This window comes from Neopelma chrysocephalum, unplaced genomic scaffold, assembly GCF_003984885.1.
Source record: "Neopelma chrysocephalum unplaced genomic scaffold, ASM398488v2 Primary Assembly neopelma1_103b, whole genome shotgun sequence".
Taxonomy (NCBI): Eukaryota; Metazoa; Chordata; class Aves; order Passeriformes; family Pipridae; genus Neopelma; species Neopelma chrysocephalum.
In genome coordinates, this window is record NW_020897767.1 from 3,220,426 (window position 1) to 3,239,991 (window position 19,566).

At 39.9% G+C, this 19,566-nt stretch overlaps 1 long non-coding RNA gene across 1 annotated transcript; it reads right to left on the bottom strand.

Annotated features, from left to right (window-relative positions):
• Nucleotides 1-10,633: 10,633 nt before the first annotated feature.
• On the bottom strand, nt 10,634-12,917 carry LOC113973572. Its single transcript, XR_003536255.1, has 3 exons — nt 12,768-12,917; nt 10,995-11,063; nt 10,634-10,790 (listed from the first exon to the last, which is right to left on the bottom strand). It is a non-coding gene; the product is annotated as an uncharacterized LOC113973572 (long non-coding RNA).
• Nucleotides 12,918-19,566: the final 6,649 nt, after the last annotated feature.

Sequence of the window (19,566 nt, forward strand, 5' to 3'; positions counted from 1 at the left end):
CCAGCATCTCCCTTTTTCACATGAGATCAGCTCCAGCCCAACACAGGGAAGGACCACACAGCAACCATTGCTCCAGGACATGAGCCTTAGGAGGCAACTCAACGGAAACTTCTAATACCCTTCAAATCATTCAAATGAAAAGATGCTGATGCTGAAGAGGGAAGAAACATTCTTCTTGGCCTCTCTCCATTTGAAATTCTGCTACAGTGACACTATCTGGATTAGACTCCAGGACAGTATTTCTGAAACAGCAGGAACCCTGCTTACTGCATCAGTTTTAAATTATAAGCCTTCCAAAGATGTCAACACCACTTTCCTGGAGACTTTCCTGAAATTAAAACACTGAGCTTTTCCTCTGAGCCTTCACAGAGTCATATGGATCCATCACCCAGTGCCACCATTTGTATCATGACTTGTCTATGTTGGGTCACTGCTACTTCTTCACTTCTGCTCTTTGATGTTACTCAGTCACTATTTCCTTTCCCTTTACTTTTATCTCTGTCCTGGCATTCTTCCTTTAAGCATCCTCTCTACCAGATGGTCTCCATCTCTCCTTCAGAAGTGCCCAAAATATTCCTACTGCCTCCTCTTGATCTTCCCCCAGCAGCAAACCTCTTCATCCTACAGAGCTCAAATACCAATGGATTTCTCCTCCTTGCTGCTCTGCTTCTTTCTTGCACTTTGAAAAGGAATTCACTGGAAGCAGCTAACCTCCAATCCTCATTATGCACGATGCACTCATTTATAAGAGTTTACCCAGGAGAAAAATTCAGACGGGATATACGCTGGTACAATTGCGTTTTTTTCAAGTGGAAGCACATCTGATGTCTGTGTGCTGAACCAGAGCTCTAGTTTTTAAAACAGGAGCTCCAACTTTTTCACTTGGAAATCCATATGGATCCTTTAATCTGAAGGTCAAAACAGCTTTCATGAAAGATACTGAAAACAATGATACTTTATATTCACCAGCATAATTATATAAAGATGATTCAATATTGTAGTATCATCAGAGGATTCGGCAAAGTCTCTGTACTATGTATTTTTAAGATGGGGTTTAGAGAGTGTAAGACGAGGCTTCAGAAATTTACAGAGAGAAAAAAAAATCATGTCACAATTTATATCTTCCTAATAGGTCACTGAAACTCTGAGGATAACAATTGCTTTTACTTGCAGTTGGCAGTGCACTATAATCAAGAATAAAGCTCCAGATATTTTTGTGGAAGTACAAGCACTTACTAAATGCAGCAGCATAATAATGTATTATATATTATACAAATACAGCGAGGTGGGATTTGTGTTTGTCTCTTTGCAAGAGAAGAAAGAACGCTGAAATGACCTTCTGTTCATAAGTTTCTTTGAAAAAGGCTTGGCCTGAAACCACTTCACTACTATTGATATAGTCTGTTTCTGTACATAAATCTTAAATGTAAGCATTGCTTCAAAAATAACTAAGCAATCACAAAGCTTTACTTTTCAGATTCAACTGCCTTCAAATCCTTTACTGAAGTCCCCTTGGCACTGTCGCTTCAAAATCAGGATAATGCCGTATAGTGTTTCTCAGTTTCAGTAAAACAAAAGCCTTATTGAATAAATATGTGTGAAAATGCTGCAAACAAAACCATCTCTGCAGCCACCACCTGACTGGCTGGTGGTGACCTGCGTGGGCTCAGCGCTCGACTTCTTGGCATATCACAGCCCTGCTCAGTTCCACCGTCTTTGTCCTTAAAACTGTAGCAAAACACACGTTTTTCCTTGCAGAAACCTAACAGCAGGCTTTAGACATCAAGGAAGAGCAAGGTGACCCAGGATTTCCATATGCAGGAAGCTGCTGATCAAATAGTATATCCTTTTTTAATCTGCTTCTTGGATCATGAATATAGAGGAAACCTTGTGGTTCTGCTAATCCCTTAACTCTGGGTTTTGTAAGGAGAGCTTACAAAGCTCCCCCATCCTGGAAACGTAAAGGCAGAGTAAAATACCCAGCATTTACTATCTTATGCCTCGTTCTGCTCTGAAAAAGGATGACTCAGGAATGTTTTCTTTTCTTACACACGTAGTCTTCCAGCATATCCTACACTTCCCTGTAGTTAAAATATTAACTCAGGCCCATAGATCCCGTTATTGCAGTAAGGCAGCAACACGTGCCAGTGTTCCATGGTCAGGTTTGAGGTATCCAAGTCCCTGAAACTGGAGTCATTCAGCAATTATTTGCTGAGTTTTGGGGCTCTCACTGTTGGTAGGAGATACAAGCTGGTTCACACCTGACTGCACCAAACAACCACCAACCAGAACAAAGTCCACTGAATTAGATTTGATTTTTCCTTTCAAAAAATTCTCCCTCTTATTAATTTTCTGCAATCTTGTATTTCACTTTGTTATCAAAGAGCCTCAATAGTCTTCCAAAGGGCAAAAAATCTCACAAGAAAATGTATTTTTGCCAGCAGGTGAGGTAACAGGGATTTTCAACAGTGAAAGGTTCATTTCAATATGTTTGCACTAAAAAGCAAGAATTATTGTCAATTCTATTTCTGGCTCATTAATTCTATTTTTTTTTAAATGTACAAAGTAATTGTTTAAAAAGCAAATTCTTAAGCTAAAGAATAAAAAACAACAAAAGGGCTGTTTATAATAGATATGAAGAATCGTGAACCTGTAGTTCAGAGCACCAAAAGTAAGAGGGACACCCAGCACCCAGAAAAGATGTTGGTTGCCTCTGAAGACTAGAAATATCCAGCAGGGTTGACAGCACAAACTGATAGTTGGATTGAGGTACTGCAGTTTTATCTCACCTGAACACAAGGTGGTCTCAGCTCTACCCAGCATCCCTGTATCTGTGGATTCAATGATGGTTTTGCCCCTCAGCTGTGCATTTCTAAACCCTTCCTTTCCCTAAAGCCAGCCAGCAATGGTTAGGGCCCAAATCAGGTGTGCAGAGCCCAGGGAGGTGGCCTTGACATGGGCCAGAGCAAGGAGGGCAGCCTTCACTTAAAGGTGGGACAGCTGCAAACATCTGATGATCCCCACTTTCCATCATGATGTGAAGCAGATGTCCAAGTCCTTGCTGTTAGAAAGGGCAGATTAAAAAAAAAAAGCAGTGAGTAAATGCTACAAATTGAGGTAGGGTCATCTCTGCAGTACAGAAGGTATAGAAGACCAGGTTAGACAGAGGCAGAAATAATTTTGTTGCAAATTAGAATCAGATAAATGAGTGAGAGAGAGAGAGAAGGAAGGGAAACAGTACAGAAGGAAGATAAGAAAGAAGCTGTTCATCTTATGTATGGGAACCAACTGCTGCATATGTATTTCCTATGCCATTTTAGCAACTATCCCCAAGTTGTTCATCTGAAACACTTCGCAGGAAGTGGACAATCTATTTAATTTAAAATGTTGTTTGGGACACTGCAGGATTTTCACATAATTCCATTAACGTGCTGGACACTCAACCTGAACAGCACAAGGGCTATGGCCAGGATTGTGGATTTCACACGTAGATGGAGATGTCTTACTAAGGAAAAATTGCATCTAAGCATTCAAGTTCAATCATTTATATTTGCATGCTTAAGCATTTTTCCAAGATAGCTTTTTACTGACAACATCAAATATAAATTGCAAATGCATGACTGTGGGCACCACAATTAGTGAGGGTGGGCACGTCCTGAGGCCAAAAATAAAGGGTATTTCCAATGGAATTAGCAGAAAAATAAATAACCTGTAAACTAAGGTGAATTCTTGTTCATAAATTAACACTGAATAGCCCAGTGGGAAATGCAACGTGTGCAGTTTTCACACATGGCAAAAGTTTGCCGGTGGTTGTGCCCCTTACAAGGTGAAGGCTGTGTTACCAACAGGCACGTTTTCATCTGGCCTTAGCCTTAAAAATAACAGTAAAAATCAAACACAAACAGTTATTTTCTTCCTTTTGGGATTTGGCACATGTGCTATAACAGACATAGAGGGAAACTTCTAAAATAAATTAAGGAATGTACTTGTCAGTTTATTAATCAAAGTTTACCTGCTTCACATTACAGGGAGACAAATTAAACAAGCTACCATGGTACTCAGAAAACATCTGCTAACAAAGTCAGAAGTAATGATAAACAAACTTGAGTTCCCTTTGTGGTTGATTTCCATCCAGCTGCATTTAATTATAAAAGAGCTATCAAAGAAAGCTCCCCATTAGCAGCTAATTCAGAATGACTTCAGAAGAAAATCCCAGAGCCTCCAGTGATATCTCTCCAACAACTTTCTCATCTCTGCAAGTGATTGAGAAGAGCTGAATTAGACCAGTTTAGCGATCAGTCCTCCTCTAACTGCCAGAGTTAAACGAAGATGATACATCTTTTCAGTACCTGTGATTGCCTGTTTTCAAAGCAGGTCCTATAAGATCCAGCAGACTCTCTCTTGCAAGTAATCTCTGCCAAAAGCATCAGTGCCAGCCAGAAATACAGAGATAACCCTGAAAATTGCTGTTTGCATTTTCTAAAGCAGAGCAGCTGCTGATATCGCGGAGAAAGGGAGAAAAATTATTGCTACAAGTTTTTTAATAAAATCTCTTTGATTTTGGTGTTTTTCACAACGAAATCAAAGATGTAGGCATTTAAAAATATCTAACTCTGGTATACAGCAATCAGGAATTTTTGTGCTGAGGCAGCTAGAGATGTGTGTAGTCCCAGACTGATGCTCTGAACCAGCGTGACCACACGTTTATTATATATTTTTTTACAAAAATAACTATTTATTAATAAATTTAATAAAATATAGTAGACACTAATAAAATAAGGGGGAAAAAGCAAATATATCAGGATTCCTCAATTATTTAATTAAGAAATTTTGGTAATTCTATGGCAATCTATCTATCAAACCATAAAAGTAAAAGTTTTCAAATGCACCCAGAACTACTAGGAATTTTTATAAAATTCCATGAACTCCAGCCATAAATATGAACCCCAAAAGACCTCTGTGTGCACAGCTCAGTAATGCACAAGCAACTTGTGGCATATTCCTGCTGGAAGGTTCGAACAACAAGACAAGTATAATAAAACATTGCATGATTTTTTCCACTTTTTCCTGTCTTATTCTTTTTCTTTAAGACAGCAGAGGGTGATTCTTCCCTGAAATCCTAACTGCTGCCTGGCCAGCAAGCAAATATGAAATCAAAAAACCCCGTGTGCCAGATCTGCACAGCTGTATTTGTGCTCCCACAGCTCCCAGAGGAGCACACACCACATGTCGGTTACTTGACTTAGGGTGGGTTGGTGAGGTGTAAGTTAAAAGGGCAGCTGTACACTCTGGGAAATTTTCCAGATTCATTTTCTACCAATTGCTTTAACAACACCACAAGCAGCGTTGACGAGGTAGAGATGCTGGGTAGCACAGGTAGGAAACAGGAAAACTTTTCCTACAGCTTATTCCTGATTCGGTCCCCAGGCTCTCTTGAAAAATCTGTAGGCACTTTATAGAGGATTTTTTTTCCCCTGCAAGAATAAAGAGGTTGGCTCTGATTGCTGCTATTCCAAGAGGTTAAGGGAAGAAAAGAATTATTATATATCCACATGGTAATCAACCAAGGTTTCATGTAACTATTGCTGTTGATGTGGTTCTTCCTGACTCTTCCAGAAAAGAGTTTATTGATGTACCTGGTCTGGAAGTTTGAGAGCCAAAGGAAGAAAATGATAACACGGTTTCACAAACCCTTTGTTTACGTAAACATCCATCCACAATCTGTGTCTGGTGGGGTGAACATACGGCTTTAATTTTACCCTTGGCACATGGATCAAACAATGTTGCCAATATCTATTGTTCTCCTCATAACAATATGCCTGGTGGTTTCAACATATCCTCTCCATTAGCTGGCTTCAGATCAAGCGTTGCTGTGTATGTGCTTGTGTCTTCATAAAACTGGAATATGGATTTCTCTTTTTTTTTTTCTTTTTCCTTCTTTTTACCAAATATGTAAAGGAGGAACACAGGGACACAGCTGAGAATGGTGGTCAACCTTTCCCGTGAGTCATGAGAGCGGCTCCCTTCGGAGCGCAGGGCAGAGCTGACACCGGGTGGGAAGAAGGGGTTGGATTGGATTTGAAAAGCCGTGGCCATATAGTTTAGGTTTTCCAAAAACCAGAGGAAGTAGTGAGTCAGATCCTTATCCCATTTTATCCAGGCTTTAGCAAACCTTTCTGGGTTAGGTCTGTGTTTGATCTACTCCAGCCTTGCTCTAGAGCATGCACACACCAGGTAGTTGGGAGAAGGGTGGTTGGAGTGGCTTTTCCTTGGATTCTTTTCCCCCTCCATTTTTTTTTTTTTAAGTTTCACTTCCTTTCTATTTGCTGCAGAAGACCATGATAATACTCTTTTTCTATTATAAATACGCTGTTTCTGTAGGAGCAGTGTGACAGAGAAGATGGGGAACTGAGGAATGGCAAGAGAAGAAACCTCAGATGGACTCCCCGAGCCAGAGTGGCTTGTCATCTCCATGCTAATCTTCTCAGCTCTTGCCTCAGCCTCTGGATCAGCAGCACTGCTTTCTTATGTTTCCAGCAGCAATCAAACTTGACATTTCTCCTCTACATTGTGCTGCATTTCAGCCTGGACTTCCAAATACTTGAGCCAAAATTCACTTGATTCAATGAGAGGAATCTCATTGCCTTGAATATACTTTGGATCTGGCATCTTCTTTCAACCTGAGCACTAACACCTGATTTATATTTGCTAAATTAGCAAAAAAATAGAGGCTTCTGAGTTCTCTGGTGCCGTTTTCACAGTAATGGAGAAAATCTCACTGAAGAAAAAGCATCACTAGGAAAGACAACAATTATATTTGGGGCATTCAGGGAATTTCCTCTTTGTTTGGTTTTTTCATTTATCCGTGACATCTTGCTTTCAAAAGCTTGAGTTCAAGAGGAAGTGTCTAGGGAGGGTTGATGATGCCTCAACAATTTGTTCTGCCTGGAACAGAAGCTGCTGCTGTGGGAGGCAGAGGTCCCACACCCTTGGGTGCTCTGGGGCCCTACACATGGCATAAAAGGACGAGTGAAATCTTGTGGGAGCGCTGGAAGGAGGCAGCTCTGGCAGATAACACCATGGTGACTAGAACCACCCAAAATAAGGCTCTGCAGGCCTTTTTTTTTCCCCCATGCTCTCATGACACTCCTCCTCACTGGAAGTAGTAATCTCCAAAAAGCTTTGGTTTCTATTCAGTATTTCTGTTTTCTTCCTACTGCACCGTTTCTCACTTCCCTGTTTCTCCCCAGTTTCGATGTTTTACCTTCTGAATATGCTGAATCTAAGCCCAGAGCTCTGAATGATTTCACTGACCCTGCAATTCTGCATACCAGCGCAGATACATATCTTTTAGGTTTACTTTCATCTATGCTAATTTCACTTCCCCCTCACATTTACAAGTAGAGAGCAACTGCAAGGCTTCCTGTGCATCCCAGGCTACAATTTAAGGAGTTGAAGAAGAATTAGTCTGGATGCTGCTTGTGCACTCATATATATTCAAGCACAGCTTTCAGCCTCATCACTACACTTGTGCTTCAGCCTGTTCTCGACTGTCAGAGTGATAACATTTCTATATAAACTCATTCATTAAGACTATCAGAATGTAATTATCTCTGCTGTGCAGAACGAATGCAGGTTTTCCCCCTGTAATGGCATGGCAAGAGAAAGAGAAAAGGGGGTAGAAGAGCCCTTCTTTTATTTTTGGAATGACTGATTTGCTCAGAAAGCTAAGGCAGTTCTAAGCATTACTGGAAAGCCTAAAAGTAACAGCCAACTCATATATTCATGCCTGAACCCACCTAGAAAAGAATCCTTCCCTGAATGAACCCAGTAGTTCCTATATTTTTTCTACATTTTTTGAGTCAAACTAAAACTAGGGAGTTATTCCCCCTAAAAACACTTGCAGGAGGTGGGGAGACTGGGAATCAACAGGAGAAGAGGCATATATGATTCAAGCCTTATGGGGAAAAATACAGTGCATTAACTTTGAAATTGTCTAATACTACAGATTTATTTATTATAGAATTAATTACCTTGAATTAATTAATTACCTCACTTGAAGTGGCATTCACTGACACATGATATTTTGTCTAATTCTCTATTGTGCATAAAAATGCAATATATTGTAATATAAATTGTGGCTGTTATTGCTTTGAACACCAATTTAATCAAGGGGTTTGACAAATGTAACTATAGACTGATTACTTTTTTTGCCTTTTTTTTATGTAAGGACTTTGTCAATTTTACTATCAGTTTAGTTTTGTACCGAAATAGCAAATTATCATCATAAAAATCCTTGTTGTCCCGAATCCATGCAGTTAGTTTCAAAAATGTTTAATCCATCCTGGTCATTGTGACATTAAGCATAGAACATAATTTGAGCTTAAATGCAGTGAAAATCGAGAGCACAGCTGCCAGCACAAACATATGGGGCAAGCAGAGTTACTATGGGGTTACTACAGAGTTGTGTTTCACTTGGTTCTCCTACCTGTGTCCAACTTACCCTCAGCAGTTGCTGGAGCTCTGCTTGGGGTGGACGTGAGGTGTGGAAAGAGGGTTCTAACCAAATATCCCTGGTGAACTCCAAAAAAGACCTGCTAGTGAGGGAATTAAAGCAGTATTAAGCCAAACTGAAGCAAAGGCTGGCATATAATTAACATAACATTGTCAAAGAGAGCTCATAGTTTAATTTTAGTGGGGAAAATATGGTATCTCAGATACCATGATATGGGTGTTTGTTCACAGCCACTGTACCTGTCAACTATTATTATCCTGATGCTGCCGTGTTCCCTGAACTGTTTTGATTTCTTAACAAGAAGAGAATTTTCTCTGATGTGCCATCTGTAAGGCACAGTTTACCAAAGGAAAACTTTATCTCAAATTTTTAATAATTTTCTGTCAATTCCAATAAAATCAGATATATTTTTATAATACTTACAAAATAATAGCAAATGTGACTCACCACATGTGCCACTATTTCATTTGATATTCTTCTTCTCCCACTGACTTCTCGTTCCAGCACAAAATGCAATTTAAATGTCAACTTGAACTAAAAAAGTTACATTCCTGGGGAGATTGCTGGTATCTCACACAACCTCAAATAATTCTATGGCTTTCCACCCCTCTACCTATTTTCTTCTGTTTCAGTCTCTCTTTGTAAAGGTCTAAAATTAAAAAATGGTGGAAGGAATAAAATAATGCACAGTTTGTTTACATAATAAGTGACAGGACAAATCATAGAATCATAGAATGGTTTGGGTTGGAAGGGACCTTAAAGCTCATCTCATTCCACTCCCCTGCCATGGGCAGGGACACCTTCCACTAGCCCAGGTTGCTCCAAGCCCTGTCCAACCTGGCCTTGGACACTTCTAGGGATGGGGCAACCAGAGCTTCTCTGGGTGACTTGTTCCAGTGCCTCAACACCTAATTCCTTCCTAATATCTGATGTAAATGGAAAAAAATATCTGTTCTAAAAGGACAAAAATGTCCTTTCATGCCTAAAAGGGCGTGGTCCCAATCCATCCCAGGATCCAAGGTTCATATATTGAATATACCAGTGCACACAGAAGGATTGTGGTGTCTTTAGCAAGGCCATTGCAAGCTGCATAAAATGAGGAATAGAAATCAAGGGGGAAAAAATTGTAGGAATAGAAAAAATTGGAAGGATATTTATTTTGTCATCCACACCAATCAAGTGTGTAGGCAGCACAGAGATTGTCCACACAGGGGGTGCAGGTCTGCTTTGTTCTGTCAGGAGAATTTATGCTTGGGAAATTCATTAAGGGTTGTGACAGCGCTTAGAGTTTTATATTTTGGATTTACCTGAGACTGTCAGGTTCCCCTTAGTAAAATGGTCATCCATTTGCAGAAATGTTTGCACTCTCTATAAACTTTTTTTTCATTGGAGAAGGACCACAAGCATTGGACACAGGCCACACCAGCTTGGATTGTCCCTCTGGGACAGGGTAAAGGAGGCTTTTCCAGTTCAAGCTCACTATCATATAGTCAGGAAACAGTGATGGCAACCAACTGCCCTGCCAGAGCTCAAATCCCTTTTTTTCACTGCTGAATTTGTACACATCCTTTTCACTTCCATAAAAATGTCTTAATTCATAAGAACAGAGAATTGTCACAATCTTTCTTGCCTAAAGATTGCTTTTCCTCTGAAATTCCTGGGAAGACTGCTGAATGTCATTCTGAACCCCCTGTAACATTGCACAAAAGGCATGGGAAAGCTGGAAAAACAGCTTTGTTGACATCAGTTAGACGTCAAAAAGTTTAGTGCTGAGATTAAGCCCTAATCTCTGTGCTTTAGTTCCTAACATCCAACACTACTAGTGCTCACCAGCTTGTGAGAATGCAAAATAAAGACTGAGACAACCAGTTCCTCCATTAATGGCATCACAGAAGTAACTTGGACTGTTCCACTACAGGAGAAATAAGGATTATGGTATCACAGCACATGATGGACTCGCTGTTGCCTGACTTAAAGATGGAGATGTTTTAGTCTAAATGAAAATTAGAGTTCAATATGTCAAACACACCAAAAGCACCACGAAATGTAGGAAGCAGGGTCAGGTTCAAAAGGCACTCAAAACTCACCCGGAATTACCATGGGAAGCAGTTACTGGAAAAGCCATCTGGAAAAATGCCTTCAACAGAAGAGTTCTCAGTCAGCCTTCCTGGGCCCTTCATCCAGTCTGAACACAGAGTTTTGTTATAGACAGAAAAGATTCAGCTGTGCCACAGATTTCCAATATCTTGGTGGTATCTCCAGCAGTGGACAAGACCTGCATCAAAAGATGTGCCACAGGAGCTTGTTGTTTTTTTTTTCTAGTGAAATTATTGAAAGTAGAGGCTAGAGTCAAATTCTATATGCTCACATTGACTTCAAGGGCCATTTGCAGAACTGAAATCACTTCCCCTTTCTTTTTGTGGAATTTAGTGTATCATCCACCATAGTTACCCAACTTTTGCAGCAAACAGGTGAGGACCTTGCTAGCTCCCAGCTATGATTCATCCCTGATGCCAAACCCAAATCTTACAGGGAACAGGGGATGATCCTATAGGGAAAAAACAAACAAACAAACAGGTTTTAGGCTGCATTTCATCACTCATTATCTGACTCTCAATTTAATAGATATATTTAGGGTGTTAAGAGCCCTAAAATAGACTCCGTCAGCGTGTTAAGACTCTGGACCCTGATCAGATTTGTACATTTAGGTTAGTGCAGTTCATTGAAGCTTCAGCAAAGAGTGATTTGAGAAAAGGAGCAATGTGCACATTGGTAAAGTTCATCTTTCCTCTTTCCACATGGTCACAAAGATTTCTGTCCTGTCTCATCACACTCCTGTCCCATGTCACCACTACTAGCAATGACACAGAGCCAGAGGGTTTATACAGGTTTGTTTACAAGGAGTAAGGGTTTAAATTGCAAAAGAAGAGAAAATTAGCACAACTCCAGCAGCATTAAATGGTTTCATTCACCTATTACAGAATAATTAAAAATAAGACAGACAAACCCCCACCATCAGCTGCACAGCGTGTGGGTAGAGCAGGCCCTACTCACTAATGCACTGCTCTCAGGTTGGCACCTCTGCTGCTCTGATGATCATATCAGCAGAGAAATCAGATAAACAGCATTAAACCAAACCCAGTATTGAACTATCAGGCACAGATTCTCTGTCCCATCACAGGCTGCCCAAGAGGGAAGCTCTCCTGCAGCCCCTGTATCTCCCACGGGTTCGTAGTGTTGTTCCGCTCCATGTACAGAAGAAGAGCACCTCACACTGCTTGTATTTACCTCACAGAGGTGTTGGAGGCTGTAATTAATTACTGTTTGTAGAACCCATTGAGATTGTTAGAGAAAGGCACGAGAGAGAGAGAGTGGTATTGTAAATTATTACACTTGAAAACATTCAAACTCTTCAGCCTTCCACCCCTCGCCTTCTCACAAACTTGAAGCATTTCTTTTTCTCCTCCTGGAATAAAATTTGCCCTCTTGACATGCACAAACCATTAGAGAGGCAGTGCTTACAAGCAGCTCACAGTGTTTTCTCAAGTTTATTTTGACATTGACTTTTAATCAACAGGATGATGATTGAAAAACCTCGTCCAAGGTTTCACTAAAAAGGAATATTAAAAGTGCATTGATTGTGTCTGCAAAGATATGCAATTAAAAAGTATAAGTGCTGTTATTTAACACTTGACTTTACTTATTTTGAACTCTTGTGGCCCTGTTGTGTACATGGTTAAATGTGCAATGCTGTGTGTTTCAAGTAACTTGGCTGTAAGCAATTTTATATTTTAATGAAAATAATTACAGTTTGAATAATATGAAGTGTATCTGAAGTATAACCCCTGATGCTACTTCCCCAGAATTAGCTGTGATATAAATTATCATGATTTATTACGGTTACTCTGTGCTTTATGTGTTTATAGGGGATCCTGGCTAGCAATGATGATTCTTAACTAACAAAGAATTGCATTTCAAAAGCAATTTTTCTTGGATCTCATCTGTAATTCTTCCACAAAAGTGATATGATTTAACTGTGCTGCAGTATGTGCTATTGCAAAGATGGCATTATTGTGCTGTCATTTTGACAGCTTACTTTAATTTACACCATTTAATGGATGAATACATTTTTTTAAAAATCTGGTGTTATTCTTTCTTAATATACCATATGCCATCGATCCCACATGCACTTCTTTGCATAAGCACACCAAATTATATAGTGGTATAAAGCAACCTATGTGTCATATACAACCTCTCCTTTGAGTGACACATCAGAAGCCGAGGTCCTCTCTGTTCTTCAAGGATTCTGTGGATCCTGTGACATTTCTGAGCCTCGAGCTGAAATATGTTACACGATACACGATGTCCCGATTGGCATCTGTCCACCTCAGAGATGGGCACTTTTCAGATACACTGTACAAAAATAAATGCATGAAAGTCATTTGCCTCGCTAGAAAAGCAGCAGTATAGAAAGTGCAAAGATTATTATAATTACACTGATGCAAAGGCCAATATCTGCAGCAGCTGGTTTCAATTGCAACCACTATTTTAAACTGTTTGGTCAAACAAAATGTCTTCCAGCTCCTGTCATATTTTGCCAGCTAATGTTAACTGTTCATCAGTATGGGCAAAGGTTGGACAATCATTTCCTTTGTCTTCTTTTGGGGAGGGCAGCCTGATTGTTCCTCTGTCAGAGGAATTTTGGGGTCACCTCCAAAGGAAACAGAGAATACACCAGCTTGACCCAGGCCTGTCCACACCTCTCTCATAAATGTACATCTCAGCCCAGCAAACATCAGTTCAGTAGAGCTCCCCCATCCAAATTTCTTTATTCAGGCAACCTTCCTAAAGGATTCAGATATTCAGTCTAAGGCCAGATTGGATGGGGCTTGGAGCAAACTGGTCTAGTGGAAGGTACCCCTGCCTGTGGCAGAGGAATTGGATACAGATGATCTTTAAGATCCCTTCCAACCCAAACCAGTCTGTGATTATATTATTCTACCCATGTTATAAACTGCTCAGAAGAGGCCACTAAGCTCAAAGAGAGCAAACCCTCCTTCTCAGGAGGACTTATAACCCTGGGTTCACGTACCACATGAAAACATCTACACAACTTCCAAGTCGCACCTGGCTTGGTCCTGTCTGCAAAAACTTCTCTCAATGTGCTCAGCAGAGCCTGAAATCCTGGCCCTGGAATAATCTCTGAAGACTTCAGAAAATCTGCTGTGGGACGTTATCTCAGTAGAGGAAAATTTCGTTTGGGAAGCAGCCCAATTTAAGAAAACAATTTCATGACAGCGTGGAAAGCAAGCTGATGATACTCCAAGAACTTAGCTTTATTTGGTAGACTTTTGTCCACTTTCCAAGGACATCTAAGAGTTAAATAATTTAAAATTATAAAAAAAAAATCCCCCCAAAAAACAGCCTAGTCGTTCCATTTTCCTGTAACAAGTATTATTCTTGGACAGAAATGCTGCAAACAAAAATGCAATACGAGCTAAAGATTTTAAGCAGGAGGTATCCAAGGTTGAAAAGGATTTTGTTGACATGAGCTGAAGAAATACAACATACCTTTATACTTACTTAGCTCTTTGATGTTATACATGATACCCAGTATGGCATTACAACCAACTGTACATGTCATAAAAATGCAGAGATTCCATGTGGAGTGAACCTGCAGTGAATTAATGCCTCTGTCAAGGTGTATCCTGAGATGTATTAATCCATCCTGACTTCAAATTCCAGTTCACACATTCTCTGCAACTCGCACGACCAGGAACACGCAAACATTCCTACAAAATCAGAAAAGAGTTTATTTTAAATTCCATGCCACTGACTAACAGTAGATTTGGAATAAGAAATCACATGAGATATTAAGATCTTTATGTGTTTTTTAGTAAATGTTAATTATTATGGAAAAATACATAATTAGCCTTTTTTTTCTCTTTTCACATTATTTAAGACAGTAGGATTTGGATCTAGAGCACAAGTTCAGTGAGGGTTGACTGAGGGAGCTGGAGTTGTTTTACCTGGAGAAAAGGAGGCTCAGGGGGGAACTTTACAACTCCCTACAACTCTACGAAAGAAGGTTGTGGGGAGGTGGGATCTGTTTCTTCTCCCAGGTAACAAGTGACAGGACAAGAGGAAACAGCCTCAAATTGCTCCAGGTGAGGTTTAGTTTAGATACTAGGAAAATCTTTTTCATGGAAAAGGTTGAAATAGAGCAGGCTGCCCAGAGAAGTGTTGGAATCACCATCTCTGGAATTTTTAAAAGATGTGTGGAGATGACATCTGGGGACGCGGTTTAATGCTGAACATTGTGGTGATACTGGGTTGATGGTTGGACTCCATGACCTTAAAGGTCTTTTTCAACCTTAATGGTTCTGTGATTTCATGATTTCATCTGTGTCTCACATAAAAAAAACCTGTTAGGAGTTTTGTAGGACCAGAAATGAGGTATTTATACGTAACAGAGCAATAGATGCTGACAGCTGACACTTCCTGCACCTACTGAAAATTATCTAGGTTTTAAATGATCTTCAGGTGTTATGAAGAAAGCTGCAGATCACTGAACAGCAAGTCAAAAACTGACACAAATATGATATTTTTTGGGTTTTACACATTAGTTTGAGTAGAAAAATATCAGAGCTAAACAGCAGTGAAGAAAAGGCAGCCAATGCTATTTGTTAGGAAATGACTTTCATTTAAAACAGGTTTTTTTAATTAGTTTTTTTTTTTGTAGAAGACATCTCTGAGATAGGATTTAACAAGTGCATTGAGCTTTGTTGCAGGAGTAGAGAAGTTGCATCTTTTCAATTTCCAGCAGAAATCCTAGAGTGTAGAAGGGGCAGTGAACACCAGCTCCCTCCCCCTCCAGTGGGAAAGAGCAGATGAGAAACTTTACAAGTTGGACACACAGCCCTTGACCTGTGTGATACTGGATAACCCTCTGCAGTGTCAAGCAACAGATCACCTTACCTGCTGCTGTAAAACACTCTTACTCATGTGTTTGCAAAGGACACTTGCCTATATCTGCAACAAAACTCCTCCCATCTTATTTAACCTATGGATAAACAAATCAAATCATAACCAACAAACAGGACCAAAAAAAAATAGGAGAAAAAAAAAAAGCCAAATAAGGAAAAAAAACCCAAAAAACCAAACCAGAACAAACAGAAACTTTAAAAAAAATTGAACTCAAACCCCACGATGTTTCTAGTACATTTCTAGTTACTTCCACCCCTTTTGCAGGGTGGAAATGGAGCTCTGGAAAAATGCAGCAGAACTTAGAGACCCTGATGGAAATGAGAGTTTCTGGGCACCGAGAAAAGCATTGAAGCAGATTGGTGTTGCATGATATTTGTTTCTGATGGATTTAACTGGTCAGGCCTCTTCCTCCTTCCCTACAACACACGCACACTGATCTATAGCACACACATATGGACACCAGCACAGAGGCAGCAAATGCCAGATCAGATACAGAAAGAGCAAATTTAAGAGGTTATAAATGTCTTTTCATAATATTATATATTCAGTACTACCACTAATGCCCACTGACTAAATAAGAACATTTTTCTCCTCTCTTATGTGATCATAATATAATAAAAGATAATAATTTCAGTTCAACTTAGTTAAGGCTTTGCTGCATTGTTAAAAGAAAGGCAAAACAACTTTCATTTTTAATCTCTGAGCACCACTGCCATGGTTAAAATCAGCCAAAAATGATTCTTTCCTGCCACGAGGTCATAAAAAGGTGAAACATTTTCAGTGGGGAGGAAGACAGGGATGTTGTTGGTACATCACATCCTGACTGTCACACTGAAGGGAAGACTGAAGTCTTGTGAAATCAGTGCTGTAGCACCTCTACAGCTGTGTCCAGCCCCCTCTTCATGGTTTGAAACACAAGTCTAGCTTTATGTATCTGCACAGAGCCCGCCACAGAAGCATTTTGTTCAAAGAGATGCTGAGATTTGCTTTATCAGATAATGCTACAGTCCTGTCTAATGTGGCACACGAAGAAAGAGATACTTCCCTCAAAACATTCCAAATTTATGCCACCCACGTAATGCAGTCATTACTTAGCCATCCTGAAAGACAAAACTGTGTGTGGCTCTCACGTACTGCAGAACATCCCTACCCCTCATGCTGCTGGTGGGAGCCTGGGGAGGAATCACACCATCAGCCCCTGCCAGGCTGCCAAAGGCAGGGAGATGGATTTCCCTGCGGCCTCCTTTCCCTTCTCAGCACACAGAGCTCGGCTCACCAAGTGCTCTTTGGGTGTTCATCTCAGTAAAAAACCTGGCCACAAGATTTAGAATCAAAGGCACCGAGTTCCAAATCCCGCTGAAAATCTGGCCCTTGCTGGGATGTCAAAATACTTCTGGTCAAAATATGGCCATAATTGTTAAAATATACAATTGCTTTTCATAATCAGCAGTATTTGCTCACATAAATAGTTTCATTGACTTCAGTAACAGGAAATACTAATTTTCTCTGACACAGGGAAGGACTTCTAAGACCTGGAAGACAGCAATAGCATAAAAATTACTAAGACAGAGCTATCTTCGTCCAGCCATTAAGACTGTTTCACTCCAGCTTCAGTGGATACAAACTTTTGCATCACCTCATCAGTGTGTGGGACCAAGAAAGGGACTTCTTGTGTTCCTTGGAAAATGTAAAGAAGCAGAGAGATGGTAGAGGGAAAGATGGAGATTTCTTTGTAGATGATCTTTAAGGTCCTTTCCAATCCTAAACATTCCGTGGTAGGAACATATTTGCAAAGCATGAAACAGTGACACAGTATCTGAGAAAGGATAAACAAATCATGGCTTTATGAGTTTTGCTTTTGTTCAGTCTCAAAAAACAGTTGCAGAGTTGAGATCCTCAAAATTTGAGTTTTATAAGGACTGTTCTGGGATTTTCCCTCATTAAGGGATCAGCTCTATAATGCACCAGCTAATGGACCAGGGGGCACCATCAGCTGATGACAGATACACTTCAAGTCAAACCTCTGCTCCAGCATTTGCTTATAAAGCTCTTTTGAACAAGAGTCCTGGGTTAGACCAGACACAGCAGTCTTACAATATTTTCTTAAAGTACTGCCCAGCCTTGGAAATCCAGCTGAGCGTCTTGGATTCTTCTCATAAAGTGAAAAGGGCCATGTGTCTTGTAAAGACCAGCCCCAAGGGAACTGAGGTAAAGTATTTTTGTAGCCTTAACACAAATTTTCCTTGTGTTTATGGCTTCATTATTTTAGTGGGCGTGTTATTTCAGTGTGTTTTTCAGCTACTTATTTTCTATCTTCTTAACTGTTCTATTTTTTTTTTCTATTTTAAATAAGGAAAATGGACTCAACAGATGATGCAGAAGTCTTTATAGCAGAGCTACTGGGTTTCATTTCTGTTTCCTGAACCTCAAAGAATCATGTGCTTAAGATGCTCAAAGAATATTTCTGTAACATAATATTAAAGTTACTGTTGATGTCTGGTCAGTGTAAAAGCTCCCCATACGAACAGGGGTGAAAACCTTAGGCATCTATCTTCTGTTAAGTGCAGTTAAAGAGTTAAGACAAAATGAATTAAAGTAACACAACTAAAAACAGAAAAATTGCTTCTGATTAGCAGGAAAACCCAGGATTAGGATGCGGTTACTCTGTAATTGCAAAATCTGATCTGCAGTAATATCTGGCAGGGCAGCAGGGAAAAAAGCAGTGAAAGGACTGAAAACTAACATTAAGCTCTTTAAAGGTGATTTAATCTAAAATACTGGTCTCTGTACCTGTGCAGTCTGTCCCTACACTGGGAGAGACCTACCTCTGAGGAAGATATTGATATTGATAGGACAGATGTGGTTTAGCACATCTTTTTAGCCTGGGCAGTGTGTTTTTCACATAAGTGCCCTTTTCTCTTGGTGCCAAAAGTTGGTGATATGCTGCATCTTCAACCAAAATGCACAGAGACAGCAGCTATTGATCAAGCCCAGCCAAACCAATGACCCATCCAAATTACCAGTTTATTAATTATCACTTTTACTTTACCTGATGCCAACTCACTTGCCATATCTGCTTTACTGGTAGCTTGTTTGCCTAATTAGCAGTAATTTGCATTTTAACTGAGCCTGTAAGTTCCCTGTAAGGTCTGTGCTTAGGGACTCCGGTGATCACCAAGTTGTTGGTCAAAGTTTTGATAAGAAATAATGCTTGAGTAAATTCTACAAGCCATCACCCCGAGGCAAAGTAATCTCATGGTAGGGATGACTGAATAAAATAATAGGATGCATGAAGCTTTTCTCAAAACTAGAGCCAAATCTTCTACAAGACGCTAAGTTCAGTTCTCTTTTTTCTTTTTTTTTTTTTTAATTCATCATAGACTTTTGTTCTGTGCCAGAAAAAAAAAAAAAAAAAAAGAAATACCAAAATATCAAGACAAAAGGCTATTCTTGGATTTATGACATGAGAAAATCCAGGAAGGAAAGGAGACCTCATGAGAAAGCCTGTTTTCACAACATTTTTACATGGCTTTCAAAGCATAAGCAGTGGCAGAAAAAGGTACGCCAAGCTAAGAAAACAAAATGTACCATAACATGAGGAGTTACTGTGCTCACCGAGTCAAAATAGCCAGTAAGATGCATTAAAACCTGGCAGGGTCCTTACGTTCCTGTCCCATGATGTGCAGGCTGCATCTTCAGTGAGATCGGGTTGTCCAGTGCTCAGCTCTTTCAGCTGGAAGTATCTCAAATACTATTTTAGTTTCATCCAAATGTATTAAAAATGTGATGGAGAGGTATACGCACCTAAAATAGGCAGGGGAAAAGTTCAAGGCAGCAGGCAGAAGTAGGCTCAGAGCAGAGCAGATAAGCACGTTGTTAATGTTTTGCTGTTTCAAACAAAGCAACAATTGCAATCAAAAAATAAATGCAATAGATTTAACACTGAGAAAAGTTTGGTAGAAAACACACATACTTGATTGACTCAACCAAAAGCAGATGAGTGTCCAGGAGTACTGCTTCATGGATTAGTTTAAGGGGTAACTGATGCCCTTTTTCCCCTCACT